Below are 10,314 nucleotides of genomic sequence, written 5' to 3' on the forward strand. Positions count from 1 at the left end.
AGTGGGCTAGGACAGATTGATAAAAAGACAGAAAGAGAGAGATGTGAGGGGTGAGATGGAAAAATATGGTGAGAGATTTTGGGGTATTGGAGAGAATTTAAGCCTAGTCTGGAGAAAGACAGGTTTTATTATGCAGTTATGACATAAAAGGAAATAAAATAGGTAATAATAACAACAATAATAACAACAATGAAAAACAGCAGTAGGTTTTTTTGGCAAACAATACAAATAGATACAAATGAGTCTTATACCTTTGAAGTCAACTTTTCCTGACTGGGATTCTGTGTCAGAAAGTGAAGCTGTTAACACAGCGTCCTGGAATGAGAACCAGAAGTGCCCAGAGGCTGTTTTGTTTCATTCAAACCTCTTTCATGCACCAATAGGTTCTAAATTGGCTAAGGGAAAATAATTTTCTGTTATGGATTACATATAACCGCAAGCATCCACTCTGTTCTAAACATAATATCCTATTGACTATTTGTCATTTATAACATTTTAAACATTACCTAGCCCAATATATTTTGAATTTCATGCAGGGAAACACACCTTGTAATTAAATTCTTAAAGCGTTAAAACATTTTGTAAAGAAAAACATGTGCAAGAAGTGTTGGTTCACAAGGCAGACATTTTTGGGTGGATTTTATCACAGTTTTCCTAGAAACCCATCCCTATCTGGCCATGTAACCCACAAGGTGTGATTATTAGATTTTTTTTTTTTTAAATGAATCAGTTCAGTTATACGGAAGTTTGCCCAAATTGGTCTCAAATGTTCAGTTTCATTAAGGAGCCCATTAAAGTCAAAAGGGGTAAATTATTGTTTGTTCTCAATTGCAGCCATCCCTAAAATGCAGGAAGACCTTCAAATGTTTGTTCAATAACAATTAGGCGGGAAATCATTCATTCTACTGGGAGGATGATTGATTATCACTTAGACAATACAATACAGAGGCGCCAACAGAGTAAAAGTATCAAGTTAAAAAGGTATAAAATGAGGGGCCAGGGTGGACTTACCTCCCCAACAAAAACACAACTATTGCATAAGATCAAGAAAAATGGTATTTATTTTTACTCCAAAAACAGTTTGCAATGCCTTTCATGGGTCTCAAGCCCCGCTTCCTCAGGCAAAAATACACAAGGAGCAACTTTGAAGTTGTGCACGCTAGTGACGCGCTTTAAAGAGACTCTGTAACAAAATGTTCAGCCTTAGTTCTTCTATCCTATAAGTTCCTTTACCTGTTCTAATGTGGTCTGTCTTACTGCAGCCTTTCCTAATTGCACAGTGGCTGTGTTATCTCTGTTATATGATCTAATCTGTTTTCTTCTGTCGGCTCTGTAGGCTAAGGCTGGAATGTGTGAAATGTGCAGGGCTGCTTGTGATTGGATAGAAGCGATATACACCCTCTGCAGGCCCCCTGCAGGCTCTGTATGACTCATACACTCTGCTTATGTGAGCCTATCACAAGCTGGTTAGTTTGTTTGTAAACACTTCCTAAAACTGTTAATTACAAGCCAGGATTGCAGCAGAGAGTGGCAGAAACAGCACAGAGGGGCCCAGGAGAACATAATGAATAGAATTGGTCAGTGTAGAGAAGAGAAAAAGAAAAAACCCGCAGGGTACCAGGAGCCCTTATGGTGTATTATCCTCGAGTAAGGAAGTTAAGATAAAGAATAAATATACTCACAAGTATAGGTTGCTGTAAGGCAACCACTTGTACGGGCGTGTAGTGAAGTCCCGTCCCCACTCGGTCTTTATGATCGCTGGTCGCTGCTCCTTAGAAGAAAGCTTCGCTTCTCATAGGTCACGAAGAACCCCACAAGTGGGGTAATACAAGATCGTTTTCCAACAGGAATAGGAGGCGCCCGTGTGGTGTATTGGGTGTTCTCTTCATACAAAGAGACTCCACTCGATAAAAAGTTACGACGGTTTATTTTAGCACAATAGACAACGCGTTTCGCGGTCCAAGCCGCTTCCTCAGGTCAATTACAGGTGCTTTTTTTAAAAAAAAACAAACAAATGAAATCACTAGGAGTATATAAGACATGAATACGACATGAAAACATCAATACAGACATATAATAAAAATATGATATATATAAGTTACAATAAAAATATGATATATATATATATATAAGTTATAGCCACGAACCATTGGGCTCTATGGGAACCGGTCCTTAGTCGTTGCAGTTGTGCCATAAAAACACATATGATAATAGTAACAAGAAAATACTTCAAATAATTGGCATAAGATATTATAACAGGTGTGATGGATCTGGGTCAAAGAATTAAGGTGTATATGTGAGTGGGGTCCATATCTATAATGGGATGGGAGTGTAACTGATGTACTCCGTAGTACGGTACACGGCATACGGTGTGTAACAGATGTACATCTGTTACACACCGATATAATATCTTATGCCAATTATTTGAAGTATTTTCTTGTTACTATTATCATATGTGTTTTTATGGCACAACTGCCACGACTAAGGACCGGTTCCCATAGAGCCTAATGGTTCGTGGCTATAACTTATATATATCATATTTTTATTGTAACTTATATATATCATATTTTTATTATATGTCTGTATTGATGTTTTCATGTCGTATTCATGTCTTATATACTCCTAGTAATTTCATTTATTTGTTTGTTTTTTAAAAAAAAGCACCTGTAATTGACCTGAGGAAGCGGCTTGGACCGCGAAACGCGTTGTCTATTGTGCTAAAATAAACCGTCGTAACTTTTCATCGAGTGGAGTCTCTTTGTATGAAGAGAACACCCAATACACCACACGGGCGCCTCCTATTCCTGTTGGAAAACGATAATGAATAGAATGGTATGCTTTTTTTCTGTAAAAATTTTAGAGTACAGATTCTCTTTAACACATCTTTATTATAATTATTAAAAATGGCACAAATTAAGCCTTACCCAAGTGTTGGGCACCAGCACATATTTTAAGTCATCACTCACTGAATCACTTGTGCTTTGTTGAAACAGTTCTTCAGAGCTCTCATAATTGACTGCTTTGGATATTCAGAGGGATTTGTCAGTGGAGAAAGTAGTAGGAGCCTGTCCTTATTCTTACAATAGAAAAATAAGGAGTGGCTACTCTAGAATGTATAGAGAATAGAGATAACCCAAAATAACTAAGGAGCAATCCAGACAATATTCCAAGTTAAATTACAAAAATAAGTCTGAAGCTCAACATGTATATCATACTTTAAAAAAAGAGCGTTAGATTAGATGACACTTAATCAATGACACGGGGGGGGGGGGGGGGGGCTTCATGTGCCCTGTGTAGCTGGCTACATCACTCCACACAGGCACACTCCATATGAACACACTCTGCTGTACCATCCCAAACTCATCCTACTATAATCCACGGAAGCAGCTGCCATAAGCCCTGCTCAATGTTCCACAAGTGGCTGCCAAACATAATTTTTAGTAATTTCTTGCAACTGGCCTGCTAACCACTGTGCGAGGTAGTGTAACAATATCAATAATAGTAATCAGACATATCTTCCAGCAGTAGCAGGATATCTGTTTAGCACCTACTGAGGAAGCCACAGAAATAGTCTTTATCAGGGAATTCTCAGGTTGTAGTTACAGGAGCAAGAATAACTGTCAGAGAAGGCAAAAAAGAATGACAAAGGTCTGCCATTCTTCCAATATCAACACCAGCGATGAGCGAAAATGCAAATATTCTTTTCGCCGAATTTTCGCCGAAAAAAGCATCAATTTATTTTCAACAGGCAAATTTTCGATTGAATATTTTCGCATTCATTTTCACATAATGCCCGTTATTTTCATGTTAAATACATAGATTATCGCATACTTATTTCCGCATAGTCGTAGTACCGCTATGCGAAGCTTTGCCCGCTAAGCGTAGTTGACGTATGTATTGCGAAGTCAACTAAGCGTGCGTTAACTGCGTCTATACGGATCATTGCGCATGCGCAGAAATATTATTGTCCTTGTATACGTATACAATTTCACATTGGAAGGTGGAATGTACGCATGTATTAGTTCACCCATGCGCATATTTAGCGGATTATTGCGGACATTTTTCCGCATAAGGGCATAAGCATCCGCATACAGCGGATTATTGCGGAAATTTTTCCGCATAAGGGCATAAGCGTCCGTATACAGCGAAGTTCCTTTAATTTTCGCTGCTGGTCGAAAACGCTAATATTTATGAAGATTTTCGTGAAAATTCGCCGAATTTGAAAATGGGATTTTCGATGCGAAAATTACTTAGGCGAAAATTCGCAAGCAACACTGATCAACACCAGCTGAGCAGCACCAAACACTACAAGGGACGAGAATAGAAGTGCAAGCTATTCAAGCTATTCTCTTTTATTTGTCACCATCACTGAATCACAGACAGTAGAAGAGGAATAATTAAAATAAAAACACACAAAAAATAAATACTATACAGCATGATGATAGATTAGCTGATCATAAATGGACTGAAAAATAGAGGCAAAGAAAGAAAGAAAGAAAGAAAGAAAGAAAGAAAGAAAGAAAGAAAGAAAGAAAGAAAGAAAGAAAGAAAGAAAGAAAGAAAGAAAGAAAGAAAGAAAGAAAGAAAGAGTAAAATAAGGTTTTTGCTAGAAAACAGCGACAACAAAGGGGTTAACAGCCCAAAGTTTGCAATTCCTTTAATGGTAACAATGATAGCTATTGGTAATAAGAAAAACTTTTGTAGCTTAGTAAAGCTCTGTGAACATGGAGAGGGCACACAAAGGAGCGATAAAACCTCTGCGATACACAGTAGTCAGGCAATGTAGATAAATCATTTTTCCTTATCATATCTAATTATAAAGCTCCTCCGATCAATACATCTATGAATGCTGCAGACTACAGATAAACAGTACCCTTACTGTGCGTACAAATGTACTACAACTGTCACCCGTAGGCATTGGCACTCAGTCCCTAGGGTGACAATTGTGTCCTCAAATTCCCACAGATGTGTCCTTCATCTATAGCCAAGCAGCAGTTGAAGTACTATGGGGAGGGGAGGTGAGAGGACCTCACAGCACATGACAGAGAAGCCTCAAGCAGGCAAGTAAGGAGGACAACAATGTACTTGGCCAGTACAGGCATGTTAATGAAACCTTGGAGCAGAGCGATCTATCTGATGGTCGATCTGGTGGTCAAATGGCCTGGCTGAAACAAAGCTCAGAGGATCATGAGTTAATGTGATCATCTGTATTTTTTTATTATCAGTAGTAATCACATTTGATGCTATTATCTAGATGTTAACTGTAGAAATACCTACCTAGTAGTAATGAGCAGAAACTATGCTCATACATAATTACGCATCATAACTATAATGCGAAATTTCAGGAAAATAGCGTAATTAAAGGGACTCCGAGCTCAAAATAAAAATTAAATTGGTACTCACCTTGAGCTTTCTGCAGCCAAGTGTAGGTTGGGAGGTCCCACGACGACGTCCTGGCTCTTCTCCCAGGCCTTCACTCAGAAATGGCTGCCTGGCGGCTCCCGGCAGCTCCCCGCGACACTGGGACCGAGTGTCGGGCTCCTTCTTCCGTATACATCATGTCTGACGTCACAACGCCAGCCACCTTATGTCAGTACTGCGCATGTGCGCTTAAATCGCACATGCGCAGTACTGTTACGCCGGCCACCGTGATGACGTGAGGCGGCCAGCGTTGTGACATCAGACGTGACGTATATGTAAGAAGGAACCCGACATTCGGTCCCAGTGTCGCAGGGAGCCCCCGGGCAGCCATTTCTAAGGGAAGGCCTAGGAGAAGAGCCAGGACGCTGTAGTGGGACCTCCCGACCTACACTTGGCTGCAGAAAGCCCAAGGTGAGTATCAATTTCATTTTTATTTTGAGCTCGGAGTCCCTTTAATGCCATAGGTAATTGTTACCATTCATAATTACGAATGAATTTAGGTGTTATTTACACATAATTTCGTGCCGACTTTGGTGGTGAATTGCAAAGCCCCCATACATGCTATTGCTACCACAATTGCTATATACAATATATTAAGGAGAATAGTGAATACAAGTGAAAAAAATATATTTTTTAAAAAGACCTTGTAATTTAAGTTCAGAAAATCGATTTAAAAAATACAAATTGAAATGGTTTTAAACTGTTGTTTTTCTGCATTTAAAAAACATTTTTCTTTGCATTTTTAAAATCGATTTCTCAAAAACGTTTTTAAAAACATTTTGAAAAAATGTTTCCCCTGGTACCCACTATTCTGGTAGCAATAGCATGTATGGGGGCTTTGCAATTCACCACCAAATTCGGCACAAAATATGTGTAAATTCGTGCTCAATTATAAATGATTATACAAAGTCAATTGAATTACGAATTTGCTATTACGTATAGACGTAATTGCGAAAATGTACGCATCATTTTGCGTTATCATAATTAGCAGATTACGATCATCACTACTAGTTTGTACAGTGATGGCCAAGCTTGCTCAAATCCGAATTCGGGAGACATCCGGATAGTTCTATCCGGATATCTCCCAGTAAAGCTGGGGGGGAGGGGGGGGGGGTCAATCTTACCTGTATGACGTCTTCTTCGGTCCGTCCCTGGCACCTCCCACGATGCGCTCCAAGCGGCTTTCACGTAACTACAAACACTTCCTCCTTCCAGGTTGAAGGAAGTGCTTGTAGTCACGTGACTGGCACATGGAACGCATTATGGGATGCGCCAGGGATGGACTGAAGAAGACGTCATACAGGTAAGATTGAATCCCTCGCACAGCTTTACTGGGAGATATCCGGATAGAACTATCCAGATGTCTCCAGAATACAGATTTGAGCAAGCCTGGTGATGGCTATCCTTGGCACTCCAGCTGTGGTGGAACTACGAGTCCCATGAGGCATTGCAATACTCTGACAGCTCTAAGCATAACTCGGGGCGGCAGAGGCATGATGGGATTTGTAGTTTTGTCACAGCTGGAGTGCCAAGGTTAGCCATCACTGACCTAGTATTTTGAAGACAGCAGACATAATTAACATCTGAAGAACCATGATAACTTTTCCGGCAAAGTTAAACAGTTATTTGACCCTTTCACTATCTTTATAAAATAACTGTCTTTCCTTACAACTTACACATTTTTACGATGTGACTAATCTTTCAGAGCACATGAGAAATTGTCATTCTAGTTCCGCTTTAATATCTCCTGACATCGTTGATACTTTATGCCGTCATAGCTTAGTGCACACTTTCTGCCGTCTGTGGCTGATCTGGACTGTAAAGCTCACCTCTATGGCCTTTTTAGCTGTTTAGTCATAATTAAAAAGAAATACTGTCTATTTTGTAGCTTTGGTCAGGTATGCTTGTCTAATGGGAAGCCAAAGCAATAATCAGCTTTTATTTCTGATTACAAACAAGTCATACAGCAGAGATTTAAATTCAGGGAATGTGAAGCTGTGCTTTTCAGTGCTGACTGCCAAGTCCCCTATCTAAGCTTCTTCTTTACATAGTTAAGGTTATATGCATAAACACAGGATTAGTGAGGCTGAAAATGGCAACTCCATTGGGTTCAATCTGAAACAGTTCCTGCTTAGTGGAAGACAAACAGAAAACACCTGATGCAGCATACATTAATTATCCACATGAGGGGGGTTGAGATAATACCAAGAATTAATCAGATTCATCACTTGTACAAGTACTTGTATATGCAGTTGTTTGTATATAATGTATCTATTTTTTAATTTTACTTCCCCCCGAAAACATCAGTCTGTAGAGGCTTTCACACAGAGAGGGGACAAGGTCCTCCAGCACCCAAGGCTGAGACACCAAAGTGCGCCCCTCTATCCCTCCCACCCCAGCTGTCACACACTGATTGCTATTAGACTAAGAGGCGCCCCATGGACCCCAACCCCACCAAAACTTTAATCTCTTCTTGCAGTCACTGCAGTGTATCCCCTTTCCTTATTTCTCTCTGCTTCAAACACAATAGGGGAATGGTAGCTGAGAAAATTGTGCGTCCCTTCCTACACTGCGCCCTGAGGCTGGAGCCTCTCTTGCCTCTGCCTCGGCCCAACACTGCTTTTACACATTGCTGTTTAGCTCAAAGCAGGCTGTTTTAGTGAACAGTGCTCAGTGCCAAAACTAGGCACAGCTATAGCAGCAATGTTATAGTTCACGGGGGCATTTCATGGCATTTCAGGGTTCTGACGATTGCCAGATCCAGAATTAAATCTCCTTCTGAGTTGCCCCAATTCAGAGGAGGAATAGTATTTATTGCCACTGAGGATTTGAGCGGCAGTACGGTGAGCTGTAATTCGGCTCAACCTGCGACTAGCTCCCCGGCACCATACTTATAATCTATGCTTATAGCAGCTGAAAAAACTTCCATCTATTGTATGTATGTAACATATTTTCAATGCTTATGCATACACAGCATGGGTAGCAGCAATATGATCTTCAAATCAATGATGATTCTGCAGAACTGTTTCCCATTTAATTCCGCCATGTGGGATTTTCTGTTAAAACACCAACACTTGTCCACTTATTTTTAGATCTATCTTTTCCATCAAATAATTCACTGTTGCCACGGCAGGTGCCACGGCACCACAGCAGGTGCCACGGCAGTTTCATCAGCTTACTGAGTGTCCCCACTAGAGATGAGCTGGCAAAATTCAGAAAGTCAAATTTGTAGCAAATCTTTTCGATTCACTTGAGGCCTGTACTTGTACTTATTGAACGCTAATAGGAAATAATACGTCAGGACATCTTGTGGCCAAATAGTAAAATTGCACCTAAAGACATTAAGGAAGACTTTTTTGTATATGTTTGTCAAGAGGGTATATTATTATTAAATTATGGGATTGTGATTAGTGATGGACGTCAAACTGAAAAAATGCACCTTTATTTCCAAATAAAATATTGTCACCATACATTGGTATATAATTTAAATGTTGCAATAACCGGGACAAATATGTGGCTTTTATCCACAGCTTTATGCCTTATTTTAAAACTATAGGGGCTGAAGACTGAGTAATAATAATTTTTTTCAATTTTTTTTCTTATTATTCCCATTAAAATGCATTTACAATGAAAAAAATACTTAGCATAATGTACCACCCAAAGAAAGCCTAATTGGTGGCGAAAAAAACAAGGTATAGATTATTTTGTTGTGATAAGTAGTGATAAAATTATAGGGGAATGAACGGGAGAAGGGATGATCGGAAAGTGCAATTTCCGATTCCGCGGAAATCCAAAATTCCGTCAGAACGAAATTCCGTAACCGTTACATACCGGCGGTATTTCACGGAATTCCACGTTCCGGCAGTACAATTTCAGTAATCTCACTTGAAACCTCTTTTTTTAAACATCGTAGGCCATGGAACCTAGTGGCTGTTCCACCGGTCATTTTTTTTTTTTTAAACAGTAGGAGTTGTCGTAGGCCATGGGACCTAGAGGTGGTTCCACGGCAGTCATAAAAATGTTTTGCTTGCAGCAGCAGGAGTTGTCATAGGCCATTGGACCTAGAGGTCGTTCCACGGCAGTCATACATTTTTTTTGTTTGCAGCAGCAGGAGTTGTCGTAGGCCAAATATTGTAGTCATCTTATTATTGTATTGTATTATTATCTTATGAATCAGTGAGAGGGGCCTTGTAATTGGCACTGATCCATGACTCGTTCATTTTTATGAACGTTAGTATGTCCACATTGTCTGTGGACAGACGGGTCCGTTGGTCGGTGACCACCCCACCTGCAGCGCTAAATACTCGCTCAGAAAGAACACTGGTGGCGGGGCATGCAAGAACCTCCAGTGCATACTGAGTGAGTTCAGGTCAGGTATCCAGTTGTTTTGTCCAATACTCCATGGGTTCATCATTACTCTCCATATTGTCTGGAGCACTGGCCGACCCCAAGTAATCATTCACCATACGGGCCAGCCGCTGGCAGTGACCACTTTGTCCACTGGTGGTGCTGCTGCTAGAAGGAGTATCTGGCATTGGCTGATAAATTTCCTTCAGCATACTCAGCAGGTTCATAGATTAGCTATTGGGGCTGCTGCTGGGAGTGGGACCACCAGACCTTTGCTGAGTGTGATGAGACTTGGTAGCTTGGGCCTGGGATACAGGTGCAGGAAACGCATCTTCTACCCAATGCAAAAAGGGCATCCTGGATGTGGCTCATCCTGGCGTCTGCTTGGGAGGGGGATATGAACTGGCGCATTTTCCCCTTGCACCGGGGATCTAAGATGGTGGCCACCCACATGTCGAGCCTTGATTTTAGAGTTTTCATCCGTGGGTCCTTACGGAGGCACTGGAGCATATACGCAGCCATAGGGAAGAGATGTCTGCCATTTAT

The sequence above is a fragment of the Hyperolius riggenbachi genome, chromosome 4 (genome assembly GCF_040937935.1).
Source record: "Hyperolius riggenbachi isolate aHypRig1 chromosome 4, aHypRig1.pri, whole genome shotgun sequence".
Classification (NCBI taxonomy): Eukaryota; Metazoa; Chordata; class Amphibia; order Anura; family Hyperoliidae; genus Hyperolius; species Hyperolius riggenbachi.